The sequence below is a fragment of the Saccoglossus kowalevskii genome, chromosome 11 (assembly GCF_978046115.1).
Source record: "Saccoglossus kowalevskii chromosome 11, keSacKowa6.1, whole genome shotgun sequence".
Classification (NCBI taxonomy): Eukaryota; Metazoa; Hemichordata; class Enteropneusta; family Harrimaniidae; genus Saccoglossus; species Saccoglossus kowalevskii.
The window spans coordinates 8,615,035-8,635,617 of NC_140651.1; positions in this window are offsets into that span (position 1 = coordinate 8,615,035).

Sequence of the window (20,583 nt, forward strand, 5' to 3'; positions counted from 1 at the left end):
AATTAAAAAAAACAAAAAACATTTAATCTTGAACAAATCAATACAATCTAAATTCTATGTGACTAACGATAACTGGCCCTCCACCCCACCCATATAAATACAGTAACGTAACCCAATCATCCAAACACGTGAGGGTGGGCATTGCACAGGCACTTTAAAGTATATATTGTTAAATTATGAACATTGTGTACTGATGATTAAAACGAATGTTGTACATTTTTAAACATCAATTGTTGTTTTCGGACATAATTACACGTCTTTACCTGGTTACCCTAGCGAAGTAAATGAGACAGGATACTGAAGAAATACATTTACATCTGTTCTTATTATTCTATTGTATCTGAATCCCCTGGGTTTTCATGACTCTTGGCTCGATTACACAATTCGTCCAAGCGTTACATTCCTTTCTATAAAAAAACGCTGAGAATGTCAGATTTATTATTTCCTTGCAGTCTACATTATTTTAAGAGACGTGTGTTTTGTTAAGGAAATTGGGTTAAAGACGTACAGGTTGGAAATCTGTTTAATACCACTACCATGATCGACCACGAGTTACAAATCAACTCAAAGTCAACAGACGTGACAGCGGGTCGTGCATATTCCGTCATTGTTTCTACTGAACTATATTTACAAATTGATCAAAGGTTTACTATTTTGCTTATCGACTCATATTGCATATAATGTTTGGCGTCTCCATGAATAAGAAATACACCAAAGATAACTTTGAACATGTACACCATATCATCTCACATAATTTAGAGTTGGAAACTGAATACAAATTTGGATAATTCTAATGTATGAGTGTCATTTCTAGAAAATAGACTGCGACAGTCCCAGTGGCAGTCTGTCTGTCTGTCTGTCTTTCTGTCTGTCTGTTTGCAAATATTACTCTTCTATTGTTTCACCATCTTCTGATTATGTCTTCAAATTTAATCTTGTGACTGTCAGGCGTTTACTTATCCTGTCCATTCCATGCAGTGATGCTACCCGTCTATTGTTTCTATCAAAGATGCTCTGTCACGGTGAATAACTAGTATTATTTTAGCGTGTTTAGCTAAATGTCTGTGAATTGCATCTTGATGAAAACATCAAGGTAAGATTTATTGTGAAATAAAACAATGCAACATAAGTTCTGCTGAGAATGATAATGATGTTGAGAATAAGAAACGGCATACCGCCCTCAAAGGATATTCAGGCCAATTGAATTTTGATTTAAATATACATAATTATATGGATATGTGCGACCTCGATCATTTCACTGAAATACACAATTCAATGCATCACGTGTGTGTAGGTGTTCCGACTAAAACTAGGATGTGTGCATTCTATCAATTGATGTATACGAGTTAGTATGTTTCTTGCGAGTGACTCGAACGTTCATAAATATATGAGAAATGGACATACAAATTTCTCGCTCTCGCTTGATGTATTAGTACGCGTCATTTTGTTGACATTTTTCACAGTTTTAATCCATTTAATACTCAGCCAATCGACCTTAACCGATAAAACCTTAAAAAATAATTGCAACGTCACATTTCCATATCGGCGAATCATGAATCAATTTTCTATCAACAAAGTTATGGCTATTCGAAATAGTACGTATTCGGTCCGCGCGTTCTTACACGTGATATACATTCATACTAGAAATTATAGGCAAATACAACTCTTATTCAGAACGCATACATTCGATGTTATAATTCGGTTAACTTACACCGTGTTAACTAGACTGGGAACTACGTATGCATCGATCGTGTGCTGGGATCGTGTTGTTTCCGTGGAAGAGTGATTTTAATTTTAATATATATTGTCGACGGCAACACCGAATGATCGAGCTTGAATTCATTCAATATAATTGAAATTGTACTGCATAAATTATATTCATCAAACATACTTCTCTTATAGGATACAGAACTTAAAATTCGCCTAGATCCGGTAATCTGATCAGAATCCGGTGTTATTAATGTTTCGTATACATTTCGTAACAGCGTCGCTTGTAACAAATTCAGTCGTGGTGATATTTACATACAATAGGAAAGTAATTTGATGAATGCACTATCAATGTCGCGCACGTGAAACCGTCGATAGGGTTGTGAACAAGCTGTGAATGTTGCGCACAGGATGCGTGCCAATTTAAATCCCCTAGTAATGCTATTGACACTTGTCATACGCATCACGAGAGATTCGTCCAGTATTTAGCACCATATATTCACTATTAATTGAAAGTTGTTTTACAATTGATTTGTCTCCAGAAAACGCTGTCGTTTGCAAACAATCCCTGTTACAGCTGAACGAACTTGAAATCCTTGTCACGTGGCCTGCTTTGTTTGTGCATTTAGTCTCTTTAATGCGAATTCAAGGTGTTGGATAGAAAGCGAAATTGGCACGCTCTTGTCAAAACACAGTAAACTCCGTTATTATTTTAAGAGAACCGTAGTTCTACATTCTCTTTCAGTCTCCTATCGCAACAAATAGAAACTTAACCTTGACGTAGATTGTTACAACTAGTTCATGATCCATTGAGTAGTACGAAGTTGAAACATCATTAAGTTGTATTAAATAGTCGACTGTATCTTTGTAACTGTTTGCCAGAAAAAAAAATGTAGTCTAAGTGTATATTCGATCAGAATTGTCCATGACACAAAGTTTCTCGACAGATGTACCAGGCAAGTCATATCACGTCAGATTCAAATTTAATACTTGGGTACATTTCCCATGGCACTAATTACCAGGCGTATAATTGCAATATCAGTCGTCAGATAAATAAAAGCTTTCATCGTTTTTTTTTTTTTTTTTTTGTAAAGAGCGACTTTCCCTAAAGTATGCGGCTTCACGTACGCAGTGCTGCATTGCCGACATGGAATGTGTTATGCTCGCGGTGAATATGGCATAGGTGTGGTAGTTTTATTTCGACAAGGAGGTTTCACAATTGGATATAAAATACTACAAAACTGTACACTCAGTCTCACTTTAAGATGCAGCCAACCACTCTATATCAGGTGCATGCTACACAGTGCGCGACGGCCAGGGAAAGGCGGTCCGAAAAACTTACGTATCGCAATTTAAACGCACGTCGCCAAAACACAGACACAACTAAACAGGATCATATTGATATTTGACGATTACTTTTCCCCGCGCACGATATTTGACAAACCAGACCAGTAAAGGGGTGTTTTCCCGGCAATAACGAAACCACGGAGTTACTAGTTAAGAACACGATGGAATGTTACGCATCGATGTTGTCTTTATTTTAACGCGTAGCGTGAATATGTTTATAACGCCGAATAAATTGATATTATTGTTCCCGATGACACGTCGCAGAAGGCGAGAAAAAACATTGACACCGACTCCAGTCATGTCTTAATTCTACGTGCTGGCCCTTTGGTGTTACAAACTGATTAAATGTCTGAGGTCGGCATATTTGTCGGTGTACGACTTACTTCATGGCTCAACCGATGGGATATATCACGTATTTAGTTAAATGCTTTTCATGTTGCTCCATGCGAATGTACCCTCCCCATGACTACGAAGGGAACAACACCACCGGGAGATATGCTGACCCAGCCTCCGTGTGGTCTCAGCCCATGAAGTGATTATACGCGATTTACCAGTATCGCTCCAATAAATCTTTTTTGGAATGTACGCCATAATGTTGGGATCCGTGTAGCAGAACAAATGACAGTGGCGTCGTGTTGCTCGTACGCGACGGTAGTTGATCACCAGTGAAATGGAACATACGCGTAAATTTACTTAATATATACACCCATTCAGACGACGAAGAGACACGATAGAAATAAACACAATAAATAGACTATTAAACGACACAAACACAACTGATTTAACATTTTTTGATAATATCGTCCCAAAATATATTGCTACGACCAAACCTTTAAATTCAATTTCATTTTTCATTATTATTTTAGCTGACTGCGCTCTTTGATTTAACCTGCTCATCACCGTCCGCTTAGTAATATAATTTGTTACACATGTTATATATTATATATACATATATCTTACATATTGTATAACATACGACACGGCGCGGAGATTGATTTATCACATATGTATTATGTGTCAGCCACTCGAATATTTAGGAACAATAAAAAATAAGCAACGCTTAAGAATGCAATAATTGCATACCAGTACAAACCAAACCCAATGTGACCAGATAGTTTAAGTCTCGCTTCGGTGGATGTGTTGTTCCGTATCACTGGATACGTTTGGTCTGAACTTTGTGTTGCCTTTCCACTTTGCATAAATAACTAAGTGATATCGCGTGTGTGATTATTCATGGTGAAACAAATCTTTTTCAATGTATTTTAATAAAGCGTTATAAAAATACAACGCCACCTTCGAATATTATGGAGGAATCCCGAGTTCGCTCCGACGGAGTCCGCAACAATTGTGTCTTTTAGTGCTAATTACCTAGCCTCCTGAGTTTTCTTCATCGTGGTGGGCGTATTCTAGTCTCAGTAGAACAGAGCTCTTCTATGGCGTGGATGCATACTTTCATTTTTGACATGACATGACGTAACAGACATGCGTGGTTTGTTGTTTCAGTTTAGAGATCCTGTCACCTGGTAGGGTGCGGTTGTCCAAGTTTTCATTTTATTCTTCTTTACAACACATGTTTATGAAGTTGGTGAGTCTGAGACAGTATTCATACTTGCAAACAATACATATACTTCTGAAAATATATATATTGTAGAGACGGTTTATTAATTTGATTTATTCAACGAGAAATGTCACTGTAGATTTCATAAGCAGAGATTAAAGTGTTAACTTTTCACATCACAGTGATAATACAGTAGTGAAATAGTTTTAGTGTTAGCACATTGTCACGAACCGTGTTCTCACCCAAAAGGTTACGTCGCGTCATTTACATGTTCAAGATACGCCTGCAGGTTTACCCAATTATGACACTCGCAAAAAATGCAATGTGTACAAATTAAAACAAAAAAATGCAATATTAAATGAATAAAATAACTATAATTTTTGTCAAATGTCTGAGCGTTAACGCCGAGAGTTAAAATACAACTCTTATAAAATGGTAAACTACTCAAAATATCTACATTATCAGAGTTGTAAATGTTGTTTAAAAAGTGAAGGCGCCGAGGGGTAAAATAATATTCCGTACATTGCATTTGTACAATAGAGAAGTAAACACATATGCAAAACGCAAAACGAAAAAAAAAGACAAAATGTGCGTGATGATGCATGAATATTAACTTTAAATATAATGTAAGAGGAATATAAGAATTGGATAAAAATAGAGTCAAGAAGCTTTCTCCGAGACTCAATTGCTGTTGTTATATTTCTGTCTTTGCATACATTTTCACTCGAGCAATAACACTTATTAGTAATAGGTGTTATTATACATCTGTCACCGTAACGCCATAAGTTACAGCGTGCCGTAATTTTGTGGTATTTTACGGGTATTTTCATCCTACCATACTAGGAAATGCGAAATCCAAATATGGAATGATTACGCGCGTAAGCGTCTTCTAATAATAAAACAAACATGGCTGCCACCAGAGTTTGACCGGACTCCACACATTTAGTTCGATTATTTTGTTCTAAACATTTTGGATTTCGGCATTCCCATGGTGTATTATTGGAACTAAAAGGTGTATAATAATAAGGTTATTACGAGGATACCCCAAAGTATGCACTCAGACAGTACGCCGCGCATCGTTCTTCTCTGCGCGTTGGTCGGTACTCCAGCTGTACTGTCTTTTACTGAAAAGTAAAAAATAGGCTCCTTCAAGATTCGAACCCATGAGAATCATGATGAACCAATCAATATCATCAGTTTTTGCTTCATTGTGCGGCAGTCTGTGTGGTCTAGGGGCTAGCATGCTTGTGTTTCGAATTGAAGGCGTGTTGGAATTTCTCACGTAGCATAGTTGGTTCTGGTAGTTTTTCCTCCCTTTATCCCAAAGGCCAACGCAATCAAATATCAAAACAGTAACAGTAAACATCATGGCAACTGATAAACAATACATGTCCTCCAACCACTACACCTGGGCGTTGCAGAACAGAGTCAGTGACTCCTCGCACTCCTACCCAACTATTCACATGTAAATACAGTATATTAATTAGATCAGCACACATATCCAGTTAATTGCCAGCACACCTTTCTCTAATACATTTCACATCATGGCTTGTGAAATTAATTAAATATTTATTTATAAAATTGTAATTTAGTGACAGCTTCTAGATCAATTTCACATCCCTGGGCCTACCCCTCCCTATGTATGGTAAATTTCACACCTTGGCTTGCAAAATTAATTAAATATTTATTTATCAAAATGTAATTTAGTGACAGCTTCTAGATCAGTTTCACATCCTTGAGCGTACTCCTCCCTATGTATGGTGAATAGAATAGTTCCCGGCTCTTTCCTCAATCAGAGATTGTCCCCAAACCACATGACCAATCACCCAAAGTTTGGTTCTGAAGATGAAGATTTAAAATCATTTAATGCCATTTTTGTCAGGTGTACCAGTTCACATTAGGGACTATCAGTGTAAAATAGTTCAGACCATTACGTTCAACAGTTAAATTTCTCAGGCGGTTTGACAAAAAAAGAAGGTGGAACTTGAAGAAGAAGAAAAAGTTGTACTATCGATAACAAAAACGGTGGTCGAAACCATTTATGGCTTACAATAATGCTGAAAACGTAAAATAAATCGTTTCTGTTTTTCGAAACCCGAATGATAGCATTCATATTTATCATAAATATACCAGTTAAGAAAACACCAATTTAACATTTACTGTCTACTTGCTTCCATGTATTAAAAAGACGACATTAATTAATTATATCACCGTTATCAACCTGCACTTTACTAACATGTTTCAAGTTTTCGCTCGATTTACGTTATTAATATTGAATTCTATATTTTGTATCATGACTACAAATATAACAAGTTCTTAGCGTAATCTCATTGTTTTTTAATCAAGTAGATACAGCCTGGTGTCACTTATTTCCATAACGAGTTATTCACTGCCAATGAAATGAACAATGGTTGCGTGACATCATTACCAAGAGTGCACCGTCTTACGTAATAAAATATTACAATAATGACAATAGACCTGACTGCAGCTGCGAGTACCAAACGGCTTTATTAACACAGAGTCAACGCATTTCAATATCGGTCAACACCGTAGCGTTTCATCTACGTTCTTTTAACACATTAATTGGATTGACAGCTGACAACCACAAATGTGGGATTAATTTAAATAGTTGTTATTTTTGTTTGCTCTTGAATTATTGGCTTTATAGAACGTGGTAGCACATGCAGATAATACCTTAAGGTATGCCAGTCATGTCCCGGAAAGCAACTGTTTGTGTTTATAGGTACCAGATAAAAGGGATTCCATTTTTAATTGAAAATACATGGCCTTGTACTGTACGCCGGTGCATTACGGACTCAGTGGATATCCGAGGTCGCGATCCGTGGTTTTACTCAGCATTGTATACATAGTTATCACGTGAACATATGACCCACTCTTAACACTGTCAACTTTGGATATAAATTATTACATATCTATCTATGCTTCTGTGCATTATTTTAACCTTTTTACTTTTTATCATCTTGTCCACCTCTGTAAGAGCCGGGCTAATTATGGACAAAAACGTTACCAGGGCGGCACGGTAGTGTCACGTTCAATCGACTCACAAAACTGGCTTTAAAGGAAATAAATCAGCGTAAATAAGGCATAGTTTCACTCATGCTGAACAGAGTACTACAAATTTCTAGTTTTCTGCTCCAGGGTGTTTGATCTGTAGTTTACGTGTTACTTAGTAGATGAAATGGCCGACCAGATTGAACTCTGTAACTCAACACTATTTCTTCTAAATGGGATAATATTTGCGTACTCCATTTCAAAATCGTTGAATACAATACTGTACCACGAGAACCTACAAAATTATCGATCAAATTCAATTTAAAGAATAGATTAAAAATACACGCGTCTGAAATACGAGACCGCTATGTTTGTTTAATATACTGTTACTTATGCGATCACTAAGATGCGAACAGGAGACGTTATGCCGCTTTGGGCATATTTGTTGTTTAAAGCACGGTCAGATGATATTACATTTTGCTAACTTTATTATGGTAATTATCTTTATGGGAAATCCAAAACAATAATTAAAAGTTGTAATTAATTAACCCATACATGTGCACTGTTTTATGTTCGACAATCAAGTTAACAATTTCTAAAATATCTATTGTATTGTGGAATCAAACATGCAGGCAATAACAATAAGGAGTATAAATGTAATTGGGTTGAAATACAGTGTCTTCTGTTGCATATTACAAAACATTGTATGGTCTATGCAAGTTGAAAGTGACAGTTCCCCTCTGCCCATTCATGAATGGTTGATCCTTTAAACGTTCGTCAGAGGTTTGGTATTTCTGAAGTGCTCTCAATTCATGACAATTTACGCACGTTTCAGTACCCAATAACTAAATACTTCAATGTGTTTTATAGTGGACAAGGGAATTAATCAAGGAGTAACCAAACATCATAACAAAATATACACCCAGAGGTAAAACGTTAACAGTAATACATGTATAACGCAATTTTCTTCGCCACCAATAACAAAGAATTTCCCAATTTTAGAATTTACGTTATCGAAAGTAACATAACACACTCACATGCTGTCGCCCACCTAAGGCAGAATTGAACAAGTAATTTAATATTCATTTTAACAATTTGAATACCGTATTCTATGGGAAATATTTGGCAAAGCTTTTACATATGCCAACTTAATCTGGAGATAGATAAAAAAACGACAACATGGGATCGTGAATTAACATTAGAAGTGTTCACGCACGGGCAAATACCGTAGCTCCTGCTAAGAAAACGTGCGTGAACGCTTAACTATCAAAAGAAATGCTAAGTTCGGATTAAATGTGGTCTGTTTTTTAAAACCCGGTCCAGACCTTTATCTCGGGCTAACCACAGGGACTGTGGGCTAACGGAGTGTGCGTGCACGCTTAGCGCGGACTAAACACCAAAAACGCCATTGTGTTCAATGTTCATTTGAATGATTTACTATAATTTAATGTATATTCATAACTATTTATTCCGGCATGTCATTTCCGATATGACAGTCAACGCGAACACATCTACATATATTGTTCTTAAGAAGAAAAATAACGATGAGACACACTGTGTTACTTCTGCAATCTGCGCTTGAACTTGGTATTGTTTTATACCCGTAAAACTAACAAGTATATCTTCCTAGTTACTGTACTTAGTAATCATAGTTAAAATGACTGAAGGTTTTGTATATTTTTAACAAGTTTTGGCGTTCCTTAGTCCGGGTTTACCGTTGTCCCCCCCCCCCCCGTGCATGAACGCAGTTCGGTCTATCCGATATTGCTAACACAGCCCGTGCTTACGTGTAGCGTGGATATTACTATTTATTAGTATTTATGAGAAGTGTCAGGCAACGAGAAGGGTTGAGATAGCAAGTGCACGGGATGAATTGTATACTACACCAACATACATCTAGAATATTTTAGCAAGTATCATAGTCATTGTCGGGTACTAGTAAAATGCGTACTCGGATGTCAGTGACTCACCGTTGCGAAGAATATGATAAGAATACATTTGGGGAAATGACTGTGTTATTTTTTTATTAATATGTTCGATCTTTTTCAGAAATAAATACTCCCCATTAGTGATTATACGCACGAAACCAAACTTATTCAGTATTTCAGGGATTGCGGGGATGGAGGTCGTGCTAGCATGGAACTAAAAAGAGAGATGGTTCGTTGTATTCAGAAACCATATCTGAAATAAGATTGAATAATAATACGGACTAATTTGAATGCTTTTAAAAGTAAAATATACAGTAAGGCGTTTCCTTTTCATGTACCACAACAGAGATAAAAACACCATGGTATCACATTTAGACACTCTGTAATTAGTAATTCTAGTCAGTTACGTTCTTATTTCCTGAAATGGCATGCAGCTATTTCTCAAAATGTTTGTAATTACTGGGTACTAAATAGTATGAGCAATTTCGAAAATAAGTTATGATTTGGTTTTTCCACTGCGTAATCACGCCTAAAGAAAGTAATCGTGATCAATCTAGTTTTGGTTTCTATGATCGAGGTTCTTACAACTCATTGGTAGAATTTAAGCCACACCTTTACGACATCCGCCCCTCGGTTCCGGATTCTACGAGTTTTGAAAGACTGACGTGGGCGTTCAACTGTGAATGGCCCGTCGTGATACGTGTATTGCTGGACACGGGCGGTCGAAAACCACTGTAGCTGTTCCATATCAAAGCGTTTCTAAACACGCAATGACCACTACTTAAAACCGATTTTTGACGCACTTATCGTTTTGTAATATTATTAGACTAAGCGGCATTCCAGTGAGTCGATCAGGCTTGCCGTCTGATTCATCCTAGTAAGTTTATCCGCCTACTTGCCAAGTTAAGCACTGATTTGGCTTTCTTAAACGTTTTGATCCTAAGTCCTGAATGCAGTGTAGTGGTGTGTGTGATGTCATTTACCGTTATTCAACCATATCATTTTCGTCTCGCCCCCGTTTGCCACCGTGACGAGTGTCCACATACACAGCGAAGTTTCGGTAACTACACAAGTTCCTGCATATTTTAACAGGATCTTTATTACTGTGTGACTTTTCTTTCTTTCGAATATTTGTTTAGTTTTCTTCTTGGTTCGTGCTCGCTCTTTTGTGTACACGCCGACTAGATGGGCCACCTTGGCAGATCAAGGGAAGCAGGATTGGACTTGCTTCCATCAATTTTTTTCTGCACCAAGTCCAAATACAACAATCCGACCAAGGTCGATTTCTAACAATAGCGAACAAGAATCGCTTTGTTGTTCTATCTAAAGTTTGAACAGTCGTTGTTTTATCAGCAAGTATCTAGGTAAATACACTTTGCTGGATTTTTAATTTCAAGTCCGCAATTTAGTGTACACATAATAGGCGTGTCACCCACTTTCCTGTATTGTCAGTATGGCCGACGGGGAGAGTTATATAAACAATGTATTTTCAGTTCCTATTGCTAATAATTTAGAGGTTGACCATTCATTATCAACTTTGGGTTAGCTTTTAGAAGCCCGTAATTTTTGGGATAGATTTTCTGGATTACGTCGTTCATTCTGTACGCTCTGTCGAACATTGGGTGATAATATAATTTATTTCCGACATTTTATAAAATTTATTTTCATTCTATGTATTTCTTTTTTAATTTTAACTCAGAAAAAAAGTGTATAAAGCGCACCATTTTCTTCCCATAATATCGATATCACAGCCAGTTTGGATTACTCATTCACTAGTTGGGTGGGTGGGTGAAGTACTGCAAAATCGTAGCCGATGATAATTCTGTTGTTGACTGGAGCGGACAATGTGGCACTCATCACGTGTTGATCTAACAGGTTGTCACGATAGCTACCCCGTGGCGGACAATCAGTCAACGCAACTGTTATATCTTCATCGGCCAAATCACACTGTTTCGCATGTCTTATCCAACCAACCAAGCGAACAGGGGTCATATAAGTCATATATTTATTTAATTCTACCAGGACATACATATGTATGCGGATGTTGTAAAACGACCACCGTCTTCTTATGGCGACAAATCCTTTAACCGGAGTCTCCATTTTTTTTCTTTGTTTCACGCCCGTCCCAATATTTTCATTAAAACACACTGAAACGAAGTGAAACTGAATGATTTCTTTTTTCAAAACTTTCAAAACAATGTGTTGTTGCCATCTTTCTGAATAAGTCATGTCCCTAGGGTGTACTCTATAATCACATTTCCTGCATTTCCATCTTTGTTCGAATTATATTGCCAACTTAAATTTCATTGTTTTCTTTGTACGATCTTGTTTTAATTTTAATCACATTCATTTTGTAAATGTATTATAATTTGTGGGGAATAATCCCGACTTTACGTCATGTATTATCCATGGACAGACGGCAGTTGTTCCGTATAACACTTATAGTGAGATATGTAGCGGATAAGTGGGCTTTCCATTCAATGGTGTCCATTTCCATCTAAAAACGTACCACTCGTTCCCGCTATGTCAATTTCTCCTTTCATAGTCTCCTTTCATTCTCCCAATCGCTACCGCTCTTATTCAGTCGAATTCTCCGATGTTTACCAACTTTCACCCTTGGTTAGCTTTTAGGCTTGCCTGCCTCTGAAAAACTAAACCGATTCAGCATGCCCAAAGTAAATTTCACAGACTTGTCACACTATTTCATTTGCTTGTCGGAGCTCATTCATTAGCATCGAGGCAAAATGAAACAGGAAAAATCATGTTTAGCGACACTCTTGTGGTTTTGAGTGACGATAAGCCGTCATGCACCTGCAAAGCGACAGCATGCCTATTTATATGCAGTGCTTGCAACATCCTCGCCTTAGTCAACCTCCCAAGTCGGCCATCATGATGGCCTCGGGACAAACCCAGCCTACTGAAGCTAAATAGTAACTAGTGTGAAAGACGTTGCGAAACAATCTGTGTAAGCGTACTTATCAGTCAGGTACCTAGATTTATACAAGGTCACTTAAATTGGAAACAAGAATGGAGTTCCAGGCACCAAATCTAGCCTGAGTGTCGTAGGGTTCAATTATAGTCAACACAATTTGGTGGATGTGTTTTAATACTCGATCCTTTGTCTAAAGTTAGGTGTTTCTTCAGACGTTCGTAATACAGCGAATAAAGTTTTGCTCTCTGCAATCGTGTGAAGTGTGACGCTCCCAGTGCACTGTGACCCATCTCACGCGTGTGCGACAGGTCAGCAGTGTGTACTCTGATATATAATGGAGTACAATATAATGGGTGTAAGTCTACGGGTTACGAAAACATCGTTTTACAGATCAGCAAAAATTGTGTGTTTTTTTCCTCTCCATAGTAAATTAGCATTTTTTTTTAAACCAAGGAACGCTATTTCGCAGCCGACTCGATGCCAGGAAGTAATTCACCTTTCTGTGTACTCTTGCAACAAGTGTGAACATCTAGTAATCGATCGTCCAAAAATCGGAAGCAATAAAACGCATCCAATTACCAGCTTCAAAGCGTATACAGAAGACTGAAGCTGTGAACGATGTCCCCCGGACGCCAATTCAGCTTACTTTAACAAGTCTTTTTTGGCTGTGATATACCATGTGGGGTTACAGTCAATGGAACGGAACTGCAAACAATGTGATGTGGTTTAGTTTCTACCCAGGCTGTATTATAATATTACCCCACGATGCACTCTGATTTCGGTGTGAAATTCACATCCGCGGCAAGCTGGATAATATTACCTTCTTACCTTTAGTTAATATATAACAATTACTGTTATATATAATGTACGTGTGGCCGAGTCAATTTTGAAGAAATTATACAAATTAAAATATGGCGGGAATGTTTTCATGCGTATCCAGGGCTCAGTGTGAATAACATGAAACCAATGATGAACGTGGTACGATGTAAACAATCAGTTCCGAACTTATTAATAATGCATGAATGGATACTTGATGCCTGGTAACGGACACACAACCTCGACAGTGTGTGCACCAACACACTCAAGTAGATTTCTTTATCCTAAATCTCCTAACCTTACTTTGAACGGAGTGTTTTGCAGAAACATTTTTGTTTTTGTCTATCCGCGGCGTGTACGGAAACTACACGATGAACATGTTCCGAACAGATCGAATATTTTTTTTAATTGAACAGAGTTTGTTTTCAGTCTGTCGATCTGGGAATATATTTCGGAAAAGGACAAAATACTAGTAATGGCATACCAGCATTCAAAGAGAATCATACGATAACGAACGTAAAACATAACTACTACAGAAAATACAAAGTTATGCGGTTTTCATGATCCATTTACACACTCTGTGCCAAGCAACGAATTCTTAGCGAATAACGAACAGGCCGCATGCAAAGATTGTCAGCATTCTTCCAATGCTTCCGACTCATCGAGTTGCATTAGGAATGTCCAATTTCTCATTGACAAGGTACCTGTTTCAGTGTTTTACCCACCCATGTGACCCCGCTGCGTCATTTGACCCGCGATATTGTGGAACAAACAATGGATATAAAAGAGTTTTAAAATCCAAACCAGCGCTAACAAAGACTCAGGGACAGGAATACCTTGGAATTTCCCACGGTGAGGATTTATTTTTCAACACTGGTAAAGTCGCATATGTACATGGAATGGGCATCGCAACCGTGTACTCTATCAGTTGACAAACATACGAATGGACGCCATTTAAAATTTAAGTCATGAATTATGTCTGGATAGCTATCAAAACTCACACAAACGACCATTCACTGTAATCTTCAATGTTGAATCTAGCTATCAGACTGGTGGTTATCTGACTATGCATTAAAAGTAATACAGTATAACACGATTGTCTTATCAAAAAAACAAAAACATACAAACTTACCCCAGTACATATTAAAAAATGTCGTCACTTAGTATCAAATACGTAAATTAATTGTCAAAGAAAATATATTTATAAATATATAAAATAAAGCCAATAAAATTGGCAGTGGTCCAACCACAAACTTGGCCGGATTTTTGGATTCGATTGTCTTAACAAACTTGGTAAATGTAAAATTATTCAGCATAGTTTTACAGGCAAAAAACAAAGTTCACTTTCATTTTAACAACACGCCGATTGTCTCTTTGTGTCAATTAAAAATCACTCATCTGTAGAAAAACTTGATCACCTGCATAATAAATAGATTGTTATTGTCAAAGATCAGACTATTGTGACATCCGTTGTGTACGGACTGGGAACCGGCGATCCGTCATCGGTTTTTTGACAGTCCGTCGTACATTCGTCATCCAACTGTTTCTGTTTCAAACTGGACGAGATCATGCTGCTGAGTTCGGCGAGATTAGAAAATCGCATCTCGTTGTTTGCAGGTGTTTTTTTCTCGACTTTCGTCGCTTTCCAACATATTCCCTTCGAGTCTGTCCTACAGCAATTAAGAACTGTTTTTCTGAAAAATATGAGTACAACTACGAGAAATATCAAAGCTATTCCTGTTGCTGATGCAACTATTATTATCGTCAACGTCCTATCGTTTCCAGTGCTCCCTGTTATGTGGCTTGAATCAGTCGTGAGTATGTCCGTCTGTGTTTCGTCTTTTGTGTCATCTTCATTTTCAACCAGTAAAATAGCCGGCACAGATGATGTTCCGAGTCCGATGGTGTTGGCGGCCACACATGTGACAGAGATGCCATTTTCATCGGAGCTGACGTGATCAATTGTAAAATATTTCCCATTTTCGGAGAAGGAATATTTATTCGACGCTTGGATAACAACGTTCCCGTTGATTTCCCATACGTACGCGGAGGGGGTCGGATTGGAGGCCGCGGAACAAGTGAACATCACCGATTCACCTGTTGCCAACGTTATTGAGGCGGGTTCAACGTAGACTTTGGGTGCGTACATCACCGTTATCGGTCCGATCTGGCATTTCTGTGGCTCTGAAAAAGTGCTACTAATAGCCTCACAGGTAAACACAGCGCCATCGTCGTCGGCTGTCAGTCTCCAGTCACGGCGAATATCCGGTAAAGTTGAATATTTTCTATCTCCGAGAAAGGTTGCCCCACCGTACGTCCATTTCAAATGTACCGACGGATCCCCGTGTCGAAATATACACTCCGTTGATAGTACATCGTCTTCTATGTATCGAGACTGTATCGTCGACGGAAGACAGAGTGGATATTGCTCGGCCGACGGACTAGCGACGGACAAGTGTATTTCATTAGAAAACAATACCGGGCCGTACATATCGGCGATTATACACCGGTAGGTGTCATCGTCCTGTGCGTTTACGGTATTCACAATCTGCAAATTGAACTCGCCGAGGCTGAAATCCCCTACTATTTGGTAACGGAGAGGCTCCATAATGTCAAGCTCATTGACGAGTCTTGCGGTATTGATGGTGTAGTTCGCGCTGATCGCCTTTCCACTGTTTCCACCTTTAATCCACTGCGCGTAGTGTCGCCGAGAGGTGTCTTCTATTACGCATTCCAGCAATGCTGTCCGACCCTCCACCGTTTGCGTGTCGCTCGGTCTTGTGGTAAATGTCGGCAAACGGGCTGAAGCTATGACCAGTCCTTGTATAAATGCTGCCAGGAGCAGGGCCGTCTCCATTTTGTCGGTTGGCCCTTTGCAGAGCATACGAGGACAAAAAATCGTGGACACGATCAATGTATGTCTTGTTCACTTATACGGAGCTCGTTTCACACTGCTGACTGTGCACCCCACTGTACTCTTTCAGCAACTCATTACTAAAATGCCTCGTTTTCATTTGTTAACACAGTTGCCACGGCATGACCTTCCCGAGCCTGTGGTATTCATATGCAAATATCAATTGTCACCAGTTGTACCGCCCTTCAAATACCACGGACGATGTGATAAAGTCTTTAGCCAATAAAACCCATTGTTTTATTAAAATCCCACACGGTCAACAAGACAATGAATTGGTAATGTACGATTAATTGCGTCACCATTCCAAAAATATAGCGAAAGTTTACGAAATTTTGATAAAAATATTCGCCGATCAAGATTGGGCACGTCGAGAATTAGTCCATCGTCCGTGTACGGAGCAAAGGATTTTCCTGTTTGGACATGTCCCGCATATTATATCCTCACTTCACTTTTCATAAGTTGGAGACCTTCTCGTTTTTCAGACATCCTTTTCTTAGACTAGTGCTTTGTTTATTTCTCCTTACACATGACCCGTATTTATATCAACTTGCATCAGCTGATTGGGGTATTGTTTTTCGACATGGCGAACTAAAGACTAGGCTAAATAAATAAAACACGTTGACTGCGGCATAAGGACTGCTACCGTTTAATCAACCTGAAAATCTTGACGTGTCAACCACATATTACATTATGGTAAAACTATAGTAATATGTTTTTGTAACGATTTTCCAGCGTGATCGATTATTTTAAATTATCCCAATGATGATAACAAAAACAAAACAAAACGATATTGAGATGCGGGTGATTATATCAATCGAAAATAATGACAACAATTGAGCCCGCGGCTCGTGAGGAAATGCGCTACCGGGAAACCATGTCTATTTGTATTTCATATCATGCACCCACCATTCGCCCGGAGCTTGGGGGGAATTATTTGCATATTTGGTATTTAGGACAGGTGAGCACGTTGGCTGAAGTGGAGCGGCGCTGTATCGTGGCGTCACTGTTATGAATTACAGCAGTATCTCCCTTCGATATTCCGTTGGCTACACTGATAGGAATATTTAGAAGTGATTGATTTCAAAACAACGCAGATACACTGTGAGCGCACATGAGGTTGAGCCCTAATCTTGCCGCAGTGAGCCGGGTGACTAAATCGCCTTTGATTGTTCATAGAAATTCCCACGCAATAGATAAATGTTGTCACAGAGCTATCGAAATGCGCTGTGTGAACGTACACTCGAGCATACCACGAGTGTATTATTTAGAAGTCTCATCAAATAAAGAAACTTGAGGTCAGTGCACAAAACCACACATACCGACGCATTCACATGAGCTACCTCTCTATCGATCACACCCATATTTAGAATCAATAGACCTGATTCATCCATGGGTCACACGACAATGGAATACAGTTAAATTTATTGCGCCACCTTTGCCACTTGAAAATGAAAGCCAAGTCCTCCCCAGGTTAACGATGCGATAAAGTCACCAATAAACTGGTCATTTTGATTTTAGATTGCCGGTTGTACGCTTGGTCAGCGATTCCGCCCTGAATAATATATTTATTGCCAAGTGTAAAGTCAAGGTTCTAAAACCCATACAATGATACAATACACCAGAAATATACATGTAGTATGAAAATTGAAAGTAAATATTCGGTGGGTATTTTTTTTTAGAATGCTGCGGTATAAGTTTCAATTGTCGTGACTGCAGTACCCACCTCTTTTATGCAAATAACTTGCGATTCCATTTCCCCATCATGTATGGTCGGAATTTGTGATGATCATACTTGGGCAGAGTCGTAAAATACAGTGACCATAGAGCGTGAAATGTGATATTGACTTGTGAGTAATAAACGAAATATCGATTGTCCAATCAACAACTTGTAATGAGTGCCGTCAAAAATTGTTGAGTTTTTGTCACTTTTCGGAAACTTTCGTTTGATCATTGTTGGATTTATGTTGTATTTATACGGTACATAAAAATGCATAGGTTGTTGATATGGAATGTACATTGTAAGTGATAAGTAGGTGTCATTGTCAGGTTGGTGCCAATAAAATGAAATTTTAACTGACCGATTTGGGTGGTATGTTCACAATATGTTGAAAAAAATTAAATAAAAAATATCAATCGCACAAAATGGTATGTATATTTAACATAGTCAGCATCCTGGTTTAGTTATGTTTTCTCCATCGAACACGACGACAATACAATGTTTTGGGGACTCCGGATGTGATTGTTTCCGATGATTGCTCTGTCAGAGTTATTTGCAATGCGCACCCGACACTCGAACTCCATCCAATCACAGTCCCTCTATCATAAAGGACTGTGATCCAATAAAGGAAACACGTGCTACTATAGCCTTTCGCCGATAGAGGGCACATATTTCCAATGCTATATATGTGCGCCATATTTCTTAAAATCAGATTTGGCACTGTCATTTTTAGCTATTTTCTCTAGTACTGATATCGCTAGTAGGCTCTGTTTTTATGGTTTATTCCAGTTTCTGTTTCTGTCATAGATACCGTTAATGCTATGCTGCCCTCAACGGCATATCGTATTGACCCTTGGGCCCGAAGCAGAATCAGAACAACACAGCGGCAAGAGACTGGAACCAAGTCTAACGGTCTGTCGAAAGTTATTGCTTTTTTTCTTTTTAAGATTTTTTTTTAACATTATGAATAAATAACAATGAAGGAAAAAAAGCTCCGGGAATTTTTTTTTTCAAAACCAAAAAAAGCGAAAACGTATTCTATCTTATACACAACCACTTGTTTCACCACACACGCCCTCTATCGAGCTTAACGAGAAAAGAACCACCCCATCGTGTCTACCCAGATGTTCTGTCGGTCTTAATTTACACAAACACAAAATGGTTTATTGGCACATAATTCAATATCAATTAATTTAGTTTACATTGATGAACTAACCAAATTGTCTGCTGCAAATCTGCTGCCAAAGTCGTGGCTTCGAAACCCCGTTAACCAACTGCTTTCAAGTTAATGGCTGATGAAGTCCCGACTCTATCTCAATTCCAGATGTGTTCTTTGGATTAAGTTGTTCAGTCTGTAACCAAGTTACAAAGAGTGGTAAATTTGCAACCTTTATAAAAACATTATAGGTTCACAGATTAAAGCAGGGGAGTCATCACCTGCGCATGCGTCAGATGGTCATAGCGTGTCATTGTTTACCAACAAGCGTCTACCATGAACCTTTGTGTTTTTAGCGTGTGTTGTTATCGTCGCTTGCAGGCGCAATTCCCGCGCGTGCGCAGTGACGACCCTCCCGCTTTGCATATGATTATTTATGCATATGATTATTACCATGCCGGTTTACAATCTACATACAGACAAAAACATGTATGAGCTTTACTGACAATAAACGATCTAAATAATGGATCATATGTCCAATATAGGTATAACATGCTAATGGAACTATTTTTAGACAACTCAGCAATTCACTATAAGCTGCGCCCTCACCGAACGCGCTGGATGTGGGTTTTGAGTAAGCTCTAGGGGGCGCAATAAACAGTAGTTGATAATATTTTTTTTTTTGGTAGAATTGATATTTGGTTCCACAAGTTAATGATATTCAAATTCATGCGAGTCTTTTAAATTACAATAATACATCTAGATAATGATTTATTTTATTCACAGTGACTTGTTTGTGCCGAACGTGCATTCGCATAAACTGTACCACCACGCTCTAGTACGGCTAGACATTTCAGGTCTGCGCAGGGAACATGAGCACCTCACAGTATATCATGAATTAACTCGTTTCCCACAAACACACACTATTCACACACGCCTCTATTACGAAGTCTTATATCCAAATAAAAGCAGTATGACTAATCGTTGATTTTTGCATTGGAGCGTACTGGTATACCAAAGGCTGAAACTAGAAATTATCACGGCTACAAATGACTGGCACTGCTTTATCGGCTGGGGCATCTTTGAACATCGTTCGACTTTATGTAATTTTTTGTGAAAATCAATATTTCGCTTTTACAGTTTCCGGTGCCACGCCCACATCCTAATTTCATTATACCTACTAGTATCTTATACGAAGTGTTTACAGTCATTGCCGATAAACAGTATACTGATGTGAGCGAAATTAAACAATGCAACACAAGCGCTGAAGGGGTAGGGCGTTCTGACTGTTTCCTCTATCGTAGTATGAAACTATTTTTTTTCTTTAGTTTCAAAGTCGTGGTTAGTCTGACACACGAATTTTGTCGGCATTAAATATCACGTACTCTCTGTCATTTGTTGAATTAATCTCAATAATTTAAAACGTACAGCGAATATCAACTTTGCCAATTACATGTTCAACATTATACATGTACAAGTATACATTAATTACAGAT